Source organism: Leucopleurus acutus (genome assembly GCF_964270905.1).
Source record: "Leucopleurus acutus genome assembly, chromosome: 10".
Classification (NCBI taxonomy): domain Eukaryota; kingdom Metazoa; phylum Chordata; class Mammalia; order Artiodactyla; family Delphinidae; genus Leucopleurus; species Leucopleurus acutus.
In genome coordinates, this window is record NC_139153.1 from 45,446,028 (window position 1) to 45,467,081 (window position 21,054).

At 38.6% G+C, this 21,054-nt stretch overlaps 1 protein-coding gene across 1 annotated transcript in view; it reads right to left on the bottom strand.

Annotated features, from left to right (window-relative positions):
- The window catches only part of ULK4 (unc-51 like kinase 4), a 512,005-nt gene that overhangs the window by 139,230 nt on the left and 351,721 nt on the right, over positions 1 to 21,054 (bottom strand). The window lies entirely within an intron of this gene.

Here is a 21,054-nt window from a genome sequence, read left to right on the forward strand (position 1 = left end):
AACACATCTCCCTCCCCCCGCCACTGCTGACTACTTCGTGACAGTAGAAGACATTCCTCTTTATTCAATTTTAATGAAAATGCTTTCAATGTTTATTTTACATGCTTACAATTAATTTCTAGAAAATAACTTTCAACATGTTTGGAAGATTCACTCTATCTTAAATGGAGTTTTTAAAAATGAAGACTGGTTTAGCTGAACTAATTTTTAGCACTGATTATTATGATCATGTTTTTATTCTCCTTCAATTTCTTAAAATATTAAACTATGCTTTTCCAGTGCTTGAACTATTCTTGAATTCCTGGATAAAAACCTATTTGGTTACACTGGTCCTTTAATATACTGCTAGATCTGATTTACCTTTTCGAAATTTTCTCACCTCTGTTAATAAGTAAAAGTGACCTTCATTTGTTCTGTACTATTTTAAAGTAGGTTATGGCATTAGATTTATTATAGCTTTATGAAAATAAACTAAAAAGCTTTCCATCTTTTTCTGTACTCTAAATTATTTAAATAGTATAGAAGTTGTCTATTTGTTGAAAATTTAGAACTCACTTGTAAAACCACCCAGGCCTGCAATGTTTTAATGATAGATCTTGTAGATGCAAAATATCACATTATTAGAATCTGGTTGTCTGGGTTTTTTTTTTTTTCTATATTTTAAGTTTTTTCTTTTGGTAGTAACTAATGCAATTCTAGTATCTACCCTTCAAATTGGCAGCCCTTCTAACTATTTGTGAAAGAAATCTTAGCAGAATAATAAAGAGGAAAATGTTCCTTCTTTCCCTGCGGTTGCAGAAAAGGAGAATCTACTGTATATCATAAAGTAGTCCTTGAAAATATCGTTTCTAATAATGGAGTCTCATAAGACATCTAGAAGGCAAAGAGGGTGATCATGTCCTCTGTAACCAACGTGTAACTTTTAAAACATAAATAATTCTGATTTTTACCTTACCTAACAACGTTTGCTTTCGTGATAATACCTATATTGACATCTGTGAATTTCTACATGGTATATATACTCATAACATCTCCATTGGACTGCCATATCCTTCTTTTCCACATGCTTGTGGTGAAAACAAATTTAGACCTTGTGGATTCCTATTTAAACAGTTTGAGAGACATATTATTAGATGATCAAATTTACATCTTTTGAAGTTTGATATTTTTATCTATTCTGATGCCAATTTTGGTAATTTTTAATTTTCTATAATATCATCTACTTCGCTATACAAAGTTAATGCCTTAATGTTACACATAGTTTCCATTTGTGTAGCTATATTTCCTTTCTCTTTCCCAATGCTACAGCCATGGGATCCAAATTAATATAGTTAGTGAGACATCATTTTTATCTGTCAAATGGACAAAATTTTAGAAAGACTCAGAAGATGTAGTGCTGAAGATGTAGGAAAATGAGTATATTTATACACTTTTAATTAGAATATAAACTGCTAAAATCTTCTGGGAAGCCATATAGCAATTAATATTTATTAAAATTGAAAAGTACCTTTTAATCTAGCCATCTCACTTCTGGGTGCTTATCTACCAAAGGAAATACAGAAGTACCTAAACCCAAACAAAGATGTGTATTGTATTATGCTCCTAATAGCAAATAAGTGGAAACAACCTGACTGGACATGCATCAGGAGATGTTTCAACTGAATAAACAATAGTACATTCACACTATGAAATACTGTGAAGCTATTAAAAAGAATGAGATCTTCTACGAGGCCACCATCACCTTGATACCAAAACCAGACAAGGATGTCACAAAGAAAGAAAACTACAGGCCAATATCACTGATGAACATAGATGCAAAAATCCTCAACAAAATACTAGCAAACAGAATCCAACAGCACATTAAAATGATCATATACCATGATGAAGTGGGGTTTATCCCAGGAATGCAAGGATTCTTCAATACATGCAAATCAATCAATGTGATACACCATATTAACAAACTGAAGGATAAAAACGATATGATCACCTCAATAGAGGCAGAAAAAGCTTTCGACAAAATTCAACACCGATTTAGGATAAAAACCCTCCAGAAAGTAGGCACAGAGGGAACTTACCTCAACATAATAAAGGCCATATATGACAAACCCATAGTGAATATCATTCTCAACGGTGAAAAACTGAAACCATTTCCTCTAACATCAGGAAAAAGACAAGGTTGCCCACTCTCACCACTACTATTCAACATAGTTTTGGAAGTTTTAGCCACAGCAATCAGAAAAGAAAAGGAAATAAAAGGAATCCAAATTGGAAAAGAAGTAAAGCTGTCACTGTTTGCAGATGACATGATACTATACATAGAGAATCCTAAAGATGCTACCAGAAAACGACTAGAGCTAATCAATGAATTTGGTAAAGTAGCAGGATACAAAATTAATGCACAGAAATCTCTGGCATTCTTATACACTAATGATGAAAAATCTGAAAGTGAAATCAAGAAAACACTCCCATTTACCATGGCAACAAAAAGAATAAAATATCTAGGAATAAACCTACCTAAGGAGACAAAAGACCTGTATGCAGAAAATTATAAGACACTGATGAAAGAAATTAAAGATGATACAAATAGATGGAGAGATATACCACATTCTTGGATTGGAAGAATCAACATTGTGAAAATGACTCTACTACCCAAAGCAATCTACAGATTCAATGCAATCCCTATCAAACTACCACTGGCATTTTTCACAGAACTAGAACAAAAAATTTCACAATTTGTATGGAAACACAAAAAACCCCAAAGAGCCAAAGCAATCTTGAGAACGAAAAACGGAGCTGGAGGAATCAGGCTCCCTGACTTCAGACTATACTACAAACCTACAGTAATCAAGACAATATGGTACTGGCACAAAAACAGAAATATAGATCAATGGAACAGGATAGAAAGCCCAGAGATAAACCCACGCACATATGTCACCTTATCTTTGATAAAGGAGGCAGGAATGTACAGTGGAGAAAGGACAGCCTCTTCAATAAGTGGTGCTGGGAAAACTGGACAGGTACATATAAAAGTATGAGATTAGAACACTCCCTAACACCATACACAAAAATAAGCTCAAAATGGATTAAAGACCTAAATGTAAGGCCAGAAACTATCAAACTCTTAGAGGAAAACATAGGCAGGACACTTTATGACATAAATCACAGCAAGATCCTTTTTGACCCACCTCCTAGAGAAATGGAAATAAAAACAAAAATAAACAAATAGGACCTAATGAAACTTCAAAGCTTTTGCACAGCAAAGGAAACCATAAACAAGACCAAAAGACAACCCTCAGAATGGGAGAAAATATTTGCCAACGAAGCAACCGACAAAGGATTAATCTCCAAAATTTATAAGCAGCTCATGCAGCTCAATAACGAAAAAAAAAACAACCCAATCCAAAAATGGGCGGAAGACCTAAATAGACGTTTCTCCAAAGAAGATATACAGACTGCCAACAAACACATGAAAGAATGCTCAACATCACTCATCATTAGAGAAATGCAAATCAAAACTACAATGAGATATCATCTCACACCAGTCAGAATGGCCATCATCAAAAAATCTAGAAACAATAAATGCTGGAGAGGGTGTGGAGAAAAGGGAACACTCTTGCACTGCTGGTGGGAATGTGATTTGGTACAGCCACTATGGAGAACAGTATGGAGGTTCCTTAAAAAACTAAAAATAGAACTACCATATGACCCAGCAATCCCACTACTGGGCATATACCCTGAGAAAACCATAATTCAAAAAGAGTCATGTACCAAAATGTTCATTGCAGCTCTATTTACAGCCAGGAGATGGAAACAACCTAAGTGTCCATCATCGGATGAATGGATAAAGAAGATGTGGCACATATATACAATGGAATATTACTCAGCCATAAAAAGAAACGAAAGTGAGCTATTTGTAATGAGGTGGACAGACCTAGAGTCTGCCATACAGAGTGAAGTAAGTCAGAAAGAGAAAGACAAATACCGTATGCTAACACATATATATGGAATTTAAGGGGAAAAAAATGTCATGAAGAACCTAGGGGTAAGACAGGAATAAAGACACAGACCTACTAGAGAATGGACTTGAGGATATGGGGAGGGGGAAGGGTAAGCTGTGACAAAGCGAGAGAGAGGCATGGACATATATACACTACCAAATGTAAGGTAGATAGCTAGTGGGAAGCAGCCGCATAGCACAGGGAGATCAGCTGGGTGCTTTGTGACAGCCTGGAGGGATGGGATAGGGAGGGTGGGAGGGAGGGAGAGGCAAGAGGGAAGAGATATGGGAACATATGTATATGTATAACTGATTCACTTTGTTATAAAGCAGAAACTAACACACCATTGTAAAGCAATTATAGTCTAATACAGATGTTAAAAATATATGCTATCTTGTGTTTAAAGAAAAAAAATTTTTAATTAAAAAAATAAAAAGAATGAGATCATTTTTTAAAACATCTTTATTGGAGTATAATTGCTTTACAATGGTGTGTTAATTTCTGCTTTATAACAAAGTGAATCCGTTATACATATACATATATCCCCATATCTCTTCCCTCTTGCATCTCCCTCTCTCCCATCCTGCCTATCCCACCCCTCTAGGTGGTCACAAAGCTCCTGATCTCCCTGTGCCATGTGGCTGCTTCCCACTAGCTATCTACCTTACGTTTGGTAGTGTATATATGTCTATGCCTCTCTCTCGCTTTGTCACAGCTTACGCTTCCCCTTCCCCATATCCTCAAGTCCATTCTCTAGTATAAATGCTGACTTGGAAAGATGTCCATACTATTGCCATAAGTAAAAAGAAAAGCAAGTTACAAAATATCTATCCTCTGGTACTATTTTTAGAAATGGAAGATAAAACAATACAAGAGAAAAACAATGATACAAACGCATGTGATTGTAAGCAAAGTAAAAAGAATGCCAGGACACACATCAAATGTAAGCCATAGTTACACTGGGGGTAGTTCCTGGTTCGGGGAGGGGAGACTTTAGTTTTACTTCTATCATTTCTATATTGCTTGGAGTTGTTTTAATGGGCTGATGGCATATTTTGTAATTCAAATATTTGAAGTAAAGCTGTCTTCCCTACCCCAAAAATTTTAAAAAGGGGAAATTTCCTGGGTACCCTCTGTAATGACCCTCACAAACTGTCAAGAGGTAAACGCAAGACTCACTATAACGAACGATAATGGCTGGTGAAGATGTGAAGGGCTAAGGCTGCATTTAACAGCTCCTGCAACAGACCATCATGATTTCTTATGACTGCCAAATAATGAACAAAGAAACTCGAATTTTTTACTTTTTGGTTATAAGATTCAAAAATGTGGACTTCCCTGGTGGCGCAGTGGTTAAGAATCCCCCTGCCAATGCAGGGGACACGGGTTCGAGCCCTGGTCCGGGAAGATTCCCACATGCCACAGAGCAACTAAGCCCAAGAGCCACAGCTACTGAAGCCCATGTGCCTAGAGCCCATGCTCCGCAACAAGAGAAGCCACCGCAATGAGAAGCCCGCGCACAACACAATGAAGAGTAGCCCCCGCTCGCCGCAACTAGCGAAAGCCCACGCACAGCAACGAAGACCCAACTCAGCCAAAAATAAATAAATACATAATAATAATAAAAAAAGATTCAAAAATGTATTACAGAATTACATGGATTAGAATTCTGCAAAAATTACTGTTTACTGAATCCAGGATATCAAAAAACACCTGGAGTTCTCTTTATGCTAAAATAATCCATTTCTGAAAAGCTCATATCTAAATAATACAGGTTTGAGGTAGAGAATATACCCCAAAGGAAAATGTATAGGAGATAATACATTTATCCCTAAAAAGGGTTTTTATTTCCATTAAACGAATGGATATTTTATAGTAAAGTTACCAGGCTAATAAAATTAAAAAAACACTTCCTCACAGTAAAAAACTTATCAAACCAGGCAATTTTTTACAATTGGGAGAAGAAAATTCTCTGCATAAAATGGTTAATTATAGTTATGGCTTTATTATCTAGACATTAAGCATAAACTCCATACGGTAAAGTCTCAGCTTTACAAACTAATGGTTCACTTATTCAAAGAAACTGATCCAGAATTAAAATAAAAGTGAGATTGTTTGTCTGAAGTTTTATTCTGTGGGACTTTGTTGCCCCCAAAGCAGCTTTACTGGGAGGCTCTGCCCCTTGTACCTTCGTGATCTGTGAGACACTGCAGGGCACACTCACTGGAGATGAAGTGGCAGTTAGGGCAGCTTATTTTAGAGCTACAATGAAATTGTTGGAAATACCCCTGGGTACATTATTTCAGCACATTAATGAGGCTATTCCCAAAGAGTTTATTACAATAAGAGAGATGTTTATTAGATCCGTAATATGATTACAGAACATGCTGTATGGGAAGGACCTCTGGGAGCTATAGGCAGGATAATTTCGCAGGCATTAAGCAAAACAAAAAAGTCAAACACCATTATCAAAACTGCTAACTTCACTGTACCGCAGTTATGGGTAAATATCCACATTATTTTTCTGCTTCAAAAATGATGCGCCGGCATGCTTTCTGAATTTACATGAAATCAAAGGGCTTTTTTCAGGGTGGCAAAAATAAAACAAATTCAGGGTGTTTACTGCTCATCTTAAATACGGTCTGAAGGCACCTGGGAATTGCATTTTGAGGCTGTAGCCGTAGGGGTTTTTGCATCGCATGTTATTGTACTACTGAGTAATAAAGATAATGCCGCCACCAGTATGGATACAACAGAGAGAGAAAAGCACACTGGTGGTGGGGGTTACTATGTGCCAAGTGCCGTGCCAACAGTTCTTCACACACTGTTCCTTCAGTCTTCCCAACAACCCCGTGTGGTGTTAAAATTTTCTCCTTTTTTTTTGACATGGAAATGGAGACTTACTAACTTGCCCAAGGTCTTTCATCTGGGCAACCAATGAAGCCAACACAACCGTAATTAAATTAACTGGTGTTCAGAGGTGACCCAACTCCATCATGGAAATGCCACTGTGCCTTGCCAAACAGCCTCACATGGACTGTCAAATCAATCAGATATCACTGTTTTGTTTCCCCTTTTTAAAGATGTAACCATTTTCTTTTTGTTGCTGTTATCTATAAATGCAGAGCTCCGAGTTATTAGGCTATTATCCCTGTTGAAGACAAGTAACAGCAGTTTCCACAGTTTAAAAATCTACCATACACTGTACGAGGCCGGGATATTTAAAGACCAGCATTGACAAAGTAAAACGCAATCAGTACGACCTTAAAGTAGACATAAAATACCTATATACAAGACACACACACACACACACACACACACACACACACACACATAAATATATATCTCAAGTTATCTGTTATCCATCAACACCTCGCAACTTTAAATGGAATTTTCTTCATCACCCCGCATGTCTTGAGTGTGACTGTTTCTCTCTGATTAACCAATGGAGAAAAGGTGTCTTTCCACAGAGGAAACCAGCTGAAAATGCTACTTTCTCTGGAGGATCACATAATGTAAAAGCAAGGCTCTTCTGTGTAACCCCTGGCAGGATACATCAGAATAGCTCTCCTACTGGGAGGCTACTACTCACTTCCTTTTCTATGCTATAAAAGAATCACTATGGTTTCATCCCCTTCAGTTTTATTAGGAAAACATCCAATTAGGCCAAAGAGATGCTATTTTCATAGGACATGTTTTCCTATTATCTCTTGGGACACAAACTGCTCCCAATTATTTAATGATTGTGGCACAAAGAATAAATGTAATCAATTATATTCAAAGAAATGGTATTTTCATAAGATATGCAGGTGCTACTCCCACTTATCTAATAATTATATGGCAAAGGATACAAAACAAAAATCGTAATAGTACTTGATGTTTGAAATCTTTTACAAATACACCACCCTGTAGATGTCCACCCTTCTCCTTACAACAAAATAATCCTGACTAAATCAAATATCTAGAAGTAGAAAACAAACAAACATGAAAGTATTAAAAGAAAATACAGGTGAATATATTTATAGTCTTGGAATGAGAAGGCCTTTTAATAGATGACATAAAATTCAAAAGTCATAAAGAAAAACACTGATGGGCTTCCCTGGTGGCGCAGTGGTTGAGAGACCGCCTGCTGATGCAGGGAACATGCCGCGGTCCGGGAAGATCCCACATGCCGCGGAGCGGCTGGGCTAGTGAGCCATGGCCGCTGAGCCTGCGCATCCGGAGCCTGTGCTCTGCAACGGGAGAGGCCACAACAGTGAGAGGCCCAAGTACCACCAAAAAAAGAAAGAAAAACACTGATAATGTTGACTACTGAATGAAAACTACCTTTATAGCTAAAGTACAAATAAAAATTAGAAATACAAAGAGAAAATAAAAAAGTATATTTGTTATGACAAAATTATAAACTTCTTAATATACAAAGAATTTTTTAAAATCAATAGAAAAAACTAAATAGAAAATAAATGAGCAAAGATTACACTAAAGCAATTTATAGGAAAAAACACACAAACGGCTAACAAACCCACAAAAGATGCTAAATTACATTTAAAATGAAATAAATACAAAACACCAAAGACATACAAAATTTCATCTATAAGAAAAGCAAATGATGTAATTTCATAAAACTCAGTATCAGCAAGGCTGTGGGGAAACAGGCAGTCTCTCTTTTAGTGAGAATGAAAACTGGTTCTCCACCTTTTAGGGACAGCAATTTGGTAATATATATCAAAGTTTAAAATTTACAACCCTTTCACCTAGTATATTAGACAGGATTCTCCAGAGAAAGAGCCAACAGGAGATATATAATTATGCAGAAAGAGATGTATTATGAAGGACTGGCTCCCATGGTTATGGAAGCTGAGAAGTTCCATGATTTGCCATCCATGAGCTCGAAGTTCAGGAAAGCTGATGGTATAGTTCTTCTCCAAACCTAAAGGCCCTGAAAACCAAGGGAGCCAATGGTGTAAATCCTAGTCTGAGTCTAAAGACCCAAGATCCAAGAGTTCTAACATATGACGGCAGCAGATGTAAGTCCCAGCTCAAGCGCAGAGCAAATTGACCTTCCTCTGCCTGCTTTACTGAGTCTACTGTTCAAATGCTAATCTCTTTCAGAAACACCTTCACGGGCACACCCAGAAACTACGTGTCACTGTAAGCATTAAAAACAAACAAACAAATGAAAACTCAGAAGGGAGCTGTTCTACCCATACATCAGGATTACCGTCTCATGTTTCATTTTTCATTTGCACTTTCTGGCATCACGTATGTGAGGTTCCAGCATAAAAACATAATACATTATTCTATTATTATTTTATATTTTGGTACTTATATTTTCCAGTGTTAATGCTCAAAATGTTTTGAACTGATTTTTAAACAATAACTAGTATAGGAAAGAAGAGGTTAGTTATTAAATATTCAATTTATTTTTCTCTCAGTGATAAATTAAGAGAAACTGATCACAAAGTTACACATTGAATTTTCTGTATTTGCAGTGTTTCTGCATGATGGATTTTGTAATTATCTTGGCCGCCACATTCCAAACAGCTTTGAGGTTTCATTTATGTGAAATGTGAGTTTCCTGTTTTTGCCTCAAGTGTATCTTTAATTATGTGCTAAACCACACTTATAAAAAAAGTTGTGAGTTGAAAATTTAACCCTTCCATTCACACTGACAAAAAGAAAGCCAGGAGAAGCTTAACCAAACAGTTTATACGCAAATCTACTTCTCTGTAAAATGAGTGTTTGTCTACTGCATTTGAAAGTGTATAGTCCAAAAGGCATGCTCTTGATGGTAGAATGATGACAGGAAATGAATTCTGCATGACAAGTCTTTAGTGATGTCATACTGTTGTTCCCAAAGATGGCTCAATTCCAAGGACAGACAGAAACTATGGAAACCTGACTACTAATGACCCTAGGGAATCGAATGAAAATAAAAATAAAAATACCTATTAGAAGGTACACACGCAGGCTTAGAATCCACACAACGATACACCAATTTCTAAGAAGTATGCTAATGAGTTCAACTCAGTCAAGGTTGATGATTCTCAATTTGTTTCACCAGATCATGCAGACATGGCCCCAAATAAGTCTAAAATTGCTAAGATTCTATGTGAGAATAAGTCATAACTTTGAACTAAATATGAATACAATTATCTTTTGGCCCAAGTGATACTTAAAAGTAGGAACATGGAACTGCATGTAACCAAGATTCCTTGAGAATTTTTTTCTGAAAAATACTACACCTTTTCTGATACTGATACTAGGTAGTTTTCATTATCTCTGGAGTGAATTTTAAAATGACAGAGATTGAAGGGACCAGCAGAGCTCTTCTGGTCCATCTACTGACCTGTAGGCAAGACATGGTCATTTTAACTCCCTGGTGAACCTTTCAGATAAATTGGATGAAAAAGGTGCTTTTTACACACTGTGTCAATTGGCTGTGCTGGGTCACTGGATAAGGACATGTTAGGGTCCATCTGCCCAAAATGGCCTGCTTGGGAAGGGGGACCAGGTAGTCATGCTCTTTGACAGTAATTAGAAAGGAGACCCAGGGGCTGCTGCTAGTGACATGCCTACTCAGGAAGGGCATCAAGAATGGAATATTACTCTGCCATAAAAAGGAATGAAATAGGGCTTCCTTCGTGGCACAGTGGTTAAGAATCCGCCTGCCAATGCAGGGGACATGGGTTCGAGCCCTGGCCCGGGAAGATCCCACATGCTGTGGAGCAACTAAGCCCAAGCACCACAACTACTGAGCCTGCGCTCTAGAGCCCGCAAGCCACAACTACTGAACCCGCGTGCCACAACTACTGAAGCCTGCGTGCCTAGAGCCCCTGCTCTGCAACAAGAGTAGCCACCACAATGAGAAAACTGTGCACCTCAACGAAGAGTAGCCCCCGCTCGCCGCAACTAGAGAAAGCCCACGCACAGCAACGAAGACCCAACACAGCCAAAAATAAATAAATAAAATAAATTTTTTTTAAAAAGGAATGAAATAATGCCATTTGCAGCAACATGGATGGACCTAGAGATTGTCATACTAAGTGAAGTAAGCCAGACAGAGGAAGACTAACATCATATGCTATCGCTTAAATGTGGAATCTTAAAAAAAAACGATACAAATGAACTTATTTATGAAACAGAAATAGACCCACAGACATAGAAAGCAAACTTACAGTTACCAAAGGGGAAAGGGGGCGGCGGGGTGGTATAAATTAGGAGTCTGGGATTAACATATGCACAGTAGCATATATAAAATAGGTAAACAACAAGGACTTACTGTATAGCACAGGGAACTATACTCAGTATTTTGTAACAACCCGTAAAGGAAAAGAATCTGATAAAAGTATATATCTGAATCACTGTGCTGTACACCTGAAGCTAACACAACATTGTAAATTAACTATGATTCACTTTTTAAAAAATAGGAAAAAAGATAAAAGAATATTTTTTAAAAAAGAATTACGATTAGCAAATCATCACAATGAATGTAGATCAAAAAAATTTCATTTGCTTTTTTCTAAAAGAAATCACTTTTCTTATCATTTCATGGATGTAGCACAGGTGCCCAGACATGGAACTTCCTGAGCCTAAAGTAGAAGGACAACATTTTAAAATTCAACATAAACTTTTATGCTCTACTGAGACATACCTAGCTGCTTACTTTGGAGGACCAAAATACAGTTTAGTATAGCATCACAGAGCGAATTTATTGCCACCGGAAATCCAACCAAATCGTTCTTCGTCTCCATTGAACAGAACAGTATGTTGACCCTCACTGGCAGAATTAAAGAGTGAATTCTGTCGTAGCAGCTACTGTGAGAAACTTAAGAGTTGCAGAGCTGGTGAATATTTATGAAGTTTTCCTACTGTGCTGGCCACTGGCAGAGATGGTGGGAGAGATACATGCTTCTGAATCATTCAAGAAGCATGGAGTACCCGTCAGATCTGACTCTGAGAATTCGCATCCTAAATTTAGAAGAAAAATAACCTCACTGTTTACTAAAAATAAGGTGTATTAGGAAAAACGTTCAAGATTCTGAAGCTAAAATTACAGTCCAGATACAACTCTCCACCTGATGGACAGAATGTCAGATATCTCTAGAGAGGAAAGAGCTGGCACTAAGCTGCTTCCTTGCTTTGCTTCCATGCCTTACATACTATACTCAGGGAAAAGCAAGAAGACCCCTTGGTCCCCACTGATGCAGGGTGAGAGCTGCCTCTGAGGCCAGCTTCTGGCCACTCTCGAGTGAAGAATGTCTCCAGGGCTGAGGCTGATGCCACCTGTCCTGTGCCCTCTCGGGAGGATCCTTGCCCCCCTCATTACACTAAACCTTTCTGTCTTATGACTCACACCCTAAATCAAAATTTTAATAAAAAATTGTTGAGAAATATCCTGTTAAGTCCTTGGTATAAATCACTCCACCCTCACTTCTTTCTGTGTCCTTTATACACACATACAAACAGCATGATATAAGTCAGCTCGTATTACAATCTTGTAACTAGGTTTTGGCACTTGTTATATCACGTTCATGCACCCCACAATTATTTACTGAGAGCTTGTGATGGCCAACCACTTTGAAAGGGTGGGTAGTAAGGCTGGGAACTAAACAGACAAGTGACTTTCAGTCAAGATAGTGTGTGACTTCAAATTTTGCACTACTACCTCCATAATAACTACAAGAAGAAAAAAAATGATACGATACAAATATCTTTGTGGACCAGAAAGGAAACAAACACACTGAAGCTTGAGGTTCAAAAGCTGTTAGAAGTATCTATACCAATTAGGATCTCCAGTACAATTGGGGCCACACCCCACGTGGAGCTAGGCCAAAAGTCAGGCACAGAGTGTGAAATGGAGGTTGGGGTTCCTGTCCACAAAAGGAAGCTGAAGAATCTGCTCCAGCCTTGGGGCTTCGGATAATAAATGAAGCTGCTCTACTGCTGAAAAGAGTAGCAACAGAACCTGTGCCAAATCCCCTGCAGGCTCGATGTCTGGATTTGTGATAAATCCAGTATCATCATGATATTGGAATTTGGGGACCCAGAGCAGAGTCAAGGTAACCATAATATCACTAGATAGCAAGGGGCTGGTGCAGAGAAAAGAAACAGCAGCATCACAAAATACAAATAACTGCCATTCCTAATGAGCCTGACTAGGAAGGAAGCCTAAAATAGAGAAAGAGAACCACCAAACACAATGACTACCGGGTGAATTCATTCAGGAAGAAATGAAAATAATAGAGTAGCCTCAAAAGGACTTCTTTTTAACAGTTTCCTTGAAGCATAACTGACATGCCAAAAAACTACACATATTTATAACATACAGCAATCAAGGTAACAAACATATCCACAAACTTCAAAGGCATCTTTCCACCAATACCTCACTATTTTGATTATAGTAACTTCATAGTACATCTTGACATCAAGTAGTGTCAACCCTTCAACTTTGTTTTCTTCCAAAGTTGTCTTGGCTGTACTAAGGTTCTTTGTATTTCATGAACATTTTAGAACAAATTAAACAATTCCTACAAAAAAAAATATCGTGAAAAAATTCCCAGAAACACAAAAGCAACCAAGACTGCATCATGAAGAAGTAGAAAATGTGAATAGAACTGTAACTAGTAAGGAGACTGAATTAGTAATCAAAAATCTTCTGCAGGTACCTCTGCAGACCACAACAGCACAGAGCCTAGGTGCTACCGCCTGGCATACACATGGGGCTGGCTCCTCAGCTACACGTCAAACACCAATTCTGCTGCCCGTGCTGGATGCCAAGTGAGATAATGTGATTTTTTAAAAAATAGTCTCCTATTTTCCTTTCTTTCATTTATTTATTTACTTATTAATATTTTTATTTATTTATTTGGCTGCTTAGGGTCTTAGTTGCAGCACATGGGATCTTTATTGCGGCATTCGGGACCTTTCCTTGCAGTGTGCGGTGTGTTCGTTGCAGCGCGTGGGCTTCTCTCTAGTTGTGGCATGCGGGCTCAGTATTTGTGGCACGTGGGCTCCAGAGCGCATGGACTCAGCAGTCGCAGTGTGAGGGCTCTCTAGCTGTGCCGTGAAGGCTCCAGAGCGCACAGGCTCAGTAGCTGCAACACATGGGCTCTCTAGTTGTGGCGTGCTCTCTAGAGTGCACGGGCTTAGTTGCGCCACGTCACGTGGGATCTTAGTTTCCCAACCAGGGATGGAACCCACATCCCCTGGTGGATTCTTAACCACTGGACCACCAGGGAAGTCCCTACTTATTTATTAATTTTTTTGGTCACACCGTGCAGTTTGCGGGATATTAGTTCCCCAACCAGAATTGGAGGGCTTCACTGATGAATTCTGTTAAACATTTTAAAAAGAACTAATACTAATCCTTCTCAAATTTTTCCCAAAAATTGAAGAGAAGGGAACACCTAACTTGTTCTATGAGTCCAGCATCACCCTGATTCCAAACCCAGACAAAGACAGTATAAAAAATAAAACTGCAGACCAGTATCCCTAATGACCACTGACGCAAAAATCTTAAAATTCTGGACAACCAAATTCAGCAGCATATTAAAAGTATTAAGCACCATGAACAAGTGGGCTTTATTCCTGGAATGCAAGGATGGTTCAGTATATGAAAATCAATCAATATAATACACAACAACAGTACCCAAAGCAATCTACAGATTCGATGCAATCCCTCTCAAAATCCCAATAAAGTTTTCTGCAGAAATAGAAAACCCCATCCAAAAATGCGTATGTAATTTCAAGTCACCCCAAATAACCAAAACCATCTTGAAAAAGGACAATAAAGCTGGACTCCTTGATTTTAAAACTTACTCTACAATGATCAAACCAGAAGAATGACATACAGACTAACTGAAGAGAACAGAGATTCCAGAAATAAACCCACACATATATAGTCAAATGATTTTTGACAAGGGTGCCAAGACCGTTCAATGGGAAAGGATAGTCTTTTCGTCAAACGGTTCTGAGAAAACTGGATACCTACCTTCAAAAGAATGAAGTTAGACCCTTACCTAACACCATACGTGAAAATAAACTCAAAGTGAATGAAAGACCTAAGTGTAAGACCTAAAACTATAAAATTCTTGGCAGAAACATAGGGCAAAATCTTCACGACACTGCATTTGGCAACGATCTCCTGGATATGACACAAAAGGCACCAGGCAACAAATGAGAAATCAGGCAAACTGGACTTTATGAAAATTTTCAAAAAGTGTGCGTCAAAACACAATATCAACAAGGTAAAAAGGCAATCCACAGAATGGCATAAAGTATTTTAATATCATATATTTGATAATGGGTTAATTTTCAGATTACACAGTTTCTAATACTCGACAGCAAGAAACCAAACAACCTAATTCAAAAATGGGCAAAGGACGTGAATAGACATTTCTTCAAAGAAGATATCCAAATGATCAATAAGCACGTGAAAAGGTGCCCAATATCACTAATAGTTAGAGAAAAACACCTTAAAACTGCAATGAAATACCACTTCTATGCTAAAAGAAATAAGCCAGTCACAAAATGACAAATAATATATGACTCCACATACATGAGGTACTTAGAATAGTCAAAATCACAGAGACAGAAAATATTGGGTTGGCCAAAAGTTTTGTTCATTTTTTCCCGTAAGATGGCTCTAGCAGCATTTAGTTGTCTTTAACTTCATTGGAAACAATTTTGTTAGACTGTGTGTGACAGCTGTCATATCAGCGTGCATTTAAAAAAAGACTTAGCAAAATTGGTGGATTTTTGTGTAGCCATTTTAATATTGAAGATGGAAGAAAAAAGGGAACATATTCGGTATATTATGCTTTATTACTTCAAGAAAGGTAAAAACACAACTGAAACGCAAAAAAAAGATTTGTGCAGTGTATGGAGAAGGTGCTGTGGCTGATCAAACACGTCAAAAGTGGTTTACGAAGTTTCGGACCAGAGATTTCTCACTGGCCGATGCTCCACGGTCAGGTACACAAGTTGAAGTTGATAGCAATCAAATTGGGACATTAATTGAGAACAACCAACGTTATACCACACAGGAGATAGCCAACATACTCAAAATACCCAAATCAAGCGCTGAAAATCATTTGCACCAACTTGGTTATGTTCATCGCTTTGATGTTTGGGTTCCACATAAGTTAAGGGAAAAAAATCTTCTTGACTGTATTTCCACATACGATTCTCCATTGAAATGTAATGAAAACGTTTTGTTTCTAAAACAAATTGTGATGGGTGATAAAAAGTGGATACTGCTCAATAACGTGGAATGGAAGAGACTGTGGGGCAAGTGAAATGAACCGTCACCAACCACACCAGAGGCTGGGCTTCATCCAAAGAAGGTGATGTGTATATGGTGGGAGCAGAAGGGAGTCCTCTATTATGAGCTCCTTCCAGAAAACCAAACGATTAATTCCAGCAAGTATTGCTCCCAGTTAGACCAACTGAAAGCAGCACTCAATGAAAAGTGTCCAGAATTAGTCAACAGAAAACACCTAAGCTTCCATCAGGGTAACGCAAGACCGCATGTTTCTATGATGACCAGGCAAAAACTGTTACAACTTGACTGGGAAGTTCTGATTCATCCGCCGTATATACCAGACACTGCACTTCGGATTTCCATTTATTTAGGTCTTCACAAAATTCTCTTAATGGAAAAAACATACATTCTCTGGAAGATTGTAAAAGGCACCTGGAACAGTTATTTGCCCAAAAAGATAAAAAGTTTTGGGAAGATGGAATTATGAAGTTGCCTGAAAAATGGCAGAAGGTAGTGGAACAAAAGGGTGAATACGTTGTTCAATAAGGTTCTTGGTGCAAATGAAAAATGTGTCTTTTATTTTTACTTAGAAACAGAAGGCACTTTTTGGCCAACCCAATAGAATGGTGGCTGTGTGGAGCGGGGAAGGGATAGTTACTGTTTAATGGGAATAGAGTTTCAGTTTTACAAGATGAAAAGAATTACAGAGGTGGATGGTGGTTATGACTGCACAACATTATGCATATATTTAATACTACTGAACTGAGCACTTAAAATTGATTAACAGGGTAAATTTTACGTTATGTTTATTTCATCACAACAAAAAAAGAGAAAAAATTCAAACAGCCCTTCTTCCTTGGCCCAAATCATGTAGTTAGTTATTCCCTCCACAGGGCCCCAGGGAACCTAGAAGCATAGCAAAAGAATTTCTACATTGTACTGTGTGATAAATTGGCATGTTTGTGTACCCAATGGCTGTTCTTTGATCTTACGCATGATGCTTATGGAGGTATACTGAGGATCCTGTATATTATTATCTGCAGAGTATATGCTGGATCTCTGTAATTCAATAATTTTTTGTCAGGAGGCTACAAGTTTACAGCCAAGAAGAAATGCCAGACACTTCACTAAAAAAAAAGTTATCCAGAGGATATTACAGGAGATCAACATAGGAGATGCTAGGTGAGGACTGCAATCCTACCCAGACTGCAGAGGGACAGCTTTCCGGTGGCCAAGAAAGGCATGTTTAATATGAAAAGTATAAGCCAGGCTGAAGACTGGCATCTTTGGCATATAATAAGGAAAACCTTAAAAACAATTCTCTCTTATAAATTTGAAAATACTTATTTTAATAGGGGAAAAGGAAGCTGCAGCGTAATTTTTATAGCAATTAATTATCTAGTTACAAAACTCATCTGGGATACATACCCTGGCTTTGTATTTTCTTGAAAAAGAAAATATTTAGGGGCTTCCCTGGTGGCACAGTGGTGAAGAATCTGCCTGCCAATGCAGGCGACACAGTTCCGAGCCCCGCAGAACAACTAAGCCCATGTGCCACAATTACTGAGCCTGCGCTCTAGAGCCCGCGAGCCACAACTACTGAGCCCGTGCACCACAACTACTGAAGCCCGCACTCCTAGAGCCTGTGCTCCCCAACGAGAGAAGCCACTGCAATGAAAAGCCCGCACACCGCAATGAAGAGTAGCCCCTGCTCACCGCAACTAGAGAAAGCCCGCGTGCATCAATGAAGACCCAACGCAGCCAAAAATAAATAAATAAAATAAATTTATTTTAAAAAAAGAAAATATTTATGTCAAACAACTACCCTGCTTTGTCTTTTCTTCAGGAGACATAGTCAACTTGTTATATATTTTATTAGCCATATCTTACTCACACTACGGTTACCAATTGAGGGTTCAAAGAGCCCCTTGAAATTCTGTATTGTGTACAGAACTTTGCATATAGGTGAGTCTAGGCATTTTTCCCGGAGAGTCTAGAATCATCAGATTCTCTAAGTAGTTCACACTCAAGACAGACTGAGAGGACTTCCCTGGTGGCACAGTGGTTAAGAATCCGCCTGCCAATGCAGGGGACATGGGTTCGAGCCCTGGTCTGGGAAGATCCTACATGCCGCGGAGCAACTAAGCCTGTGAGCCACAACTACTGAGCCTGAGCTCTAGAGACCACAAGCTACAACTACCGAAGCCCGTGCGACTAGAGCCCGGACTTCGCAACAAGAGAAGCCACCGCAACGAGAAGCCTACACACCGCAACGTAGAGTAGCCCCCGCTCACCGCAACTAGAGAAAGCCGGGGTGCAGCAACGAAGACCCAAAGCAGCCAAAAATAAATAAATTTATATAAAAAAAAAAAACAGACTGAGAATCCGTCTTATACCCACAGTTCACTATGATTTTATAGTGTAAACATGGGTTGTAAATTATGGGTTGACAGGTTTCATGCTCCCTGAAGGATAAGTATGCTTACTTTCACAGGACCCTATCTGGAAAGAACCTCAAAAGCTAACAAGTTCACTCTCCTTCCTTTAGGTAAAATACCTCTACAATTACCCAAGTCCAGTGAAAACTAAAAGTCTGCTTATTTTTCCCTGTGGGAAAGCAATTCCAGCACCTCATTCTGTAACTTATCACATTTTTAACAACCGCTGTAAAAATTTATCTTTGGTATGTATGTGCTCTAGTTGAGGCCCTCAATAGCCTTATTACTATTTTTCTTCACTGTATACACAGCTGTAAATGCGTATTAATCTTTTCCAGAGAAGACATATTGTTTGTCGCAGGCCATTTTTAAACCTAATGACTCCAGTGGTAAATGTGTATGTACACAACACAGTTCACACACTTCAGGCAGACATCTGGCCAATGTACTAGAACCTAAGTGTGATCAAGTTACTAGTAACAGGAGTTCAGAGTCCCAAAGGCTGGGGAAAATATCTCAGAGGATACACTGCAGCAAGAAGGGGCTCTCCAGCTATTTCTGGCAGCTATAGTGTAGGCCAGAAGTACGGGTGTCGTGGCATCTGGTGGAGGTCTGACCTTACCGGGGGCCCACAATATTGGGCCCCTCTGCAGCCCTCATCCTAGCCTGCCTGTGATCACAGCTCCACTGCTCTCCCTAGTGGAGGCTGTACATTCCAGGCTTTCCCGAGCACTGGCACCCCGACTCCCCCTACTTGCCTGCCTCTCTGGGTTCTTCTCCTGTGGTCCTCCCGACACAGACATCGGACCCTCCAGGCCTCCCACCACCAGCAGCGGCACCCTGCCACCCTCTGTGTGTCTGCCCACTAGCTATGATTCACCGGCACTCTCAAGGGTTGCTTCCTGCTTCCCAGGGATTGTGGACGAGCTCTGGCCTGGGCAACCCAGCAAATTTGCCCACTGTCCTGTGGGCTGTAGTCACACCTTCTCCAATGAGGTCTGACCCACAGCCTTGGGGAAGAGGTATCCCCTTTCAAGTTTGTCCTTCCTGAGGTACTCTCCCTCTCCCTCAGCTTTCGGATACCCTACAGAGTTCTTTTTAAATCTTACATTTACTCGTCAGTTATAGCTTAATAATTCTTTATATTGAAATTCTTTTATTTTAAATCACTATGTGGTTTGTCTTCTGATGGGACCCAGACTGACGCAATCACAATGTCTTTGACTGTGCTCATCGATAATATTTGCTAACAGTGTATTTTTATTGTTTTTATTTTTCCTTCTAGTTTAAGTATATTATGGGTAAACAATGTGGTCTATACAATTCCTACTTATTGGAATTTATTGATATGCTTTTAACCTAACGCATGGTGAACTTTTTAAAGTATTTCCAGAAAATTGAAAAGAAGGCACAGTCTCTATTTTCAGGGTAGAGAGACAGATATACTTCTATTAGATTAATCTTACTAAAGTTTTCATATCCTCTATACCAGGGGTCAACAAACTTTTTCTGTAAAGAGCCAGGTAGTAAACAACACAGGCCTGTGGGCTACAGAGTCCCTGTTGTAGCTCCTCAACTCTACCATCAAGATGCAAAAGCAGCCATAGACAATTGTTTGTGTGGCTGTATTCAATAAAACTTTACTTACAAAAAGAGGCAGTGGGCCAGAGTTAGTCCACATGCCTTAGTTTGTCAACTCCTGCTCTATAGCATCATTTTCATCCACTTGGGTCATCAAGCAATGAGAAAGACAGGTTAAATCTCTTGATATTACTGTACTTTTTTTTCCCTATATGTTTTGGTCTTTCCCTGTATGTTTTGGTCCTTCTCTGTTTTTATAGTTCTATGCTCTGATATTTGACACAAAAAGGTTCATAGTTATTGTATCTTCCTGTGGATTTTACTCCTTACCATTGTAGAGTCCTTCTCTTTCCTGATAAAGGTTTTTTGTTTTGTATTAAACCTTACGTCTAATAGAGGAAAACATTTAGAAGGAAAATATACAATAAGACAATAAAATTAAGACCAAAGATAAGTTTAAGAATAAATCTAATTGGAATAAATTCAACTATTAAAGCAAATCTCAGAATGTGGCAAACACCAAAACCCTCTCTATAAGATACATATGTGAAATAGAGTGTCCTAGAAGTTTACCTGAAATAGATTCTTCAACTGCCTTTAAGCGTTTTTTATTGTTTAAATCTTATATGTTATTAATATGAGTATTATCCTACATACCATATATTGCATCAGTTATATTTAATGGGGCTGTTTTGAGTCTTTTATATGTCCTTAAAGAGTGCATGATTTGGTTAGTCTTCCCTCTGTTCACTGGAGCCCCATCTATGTCCTG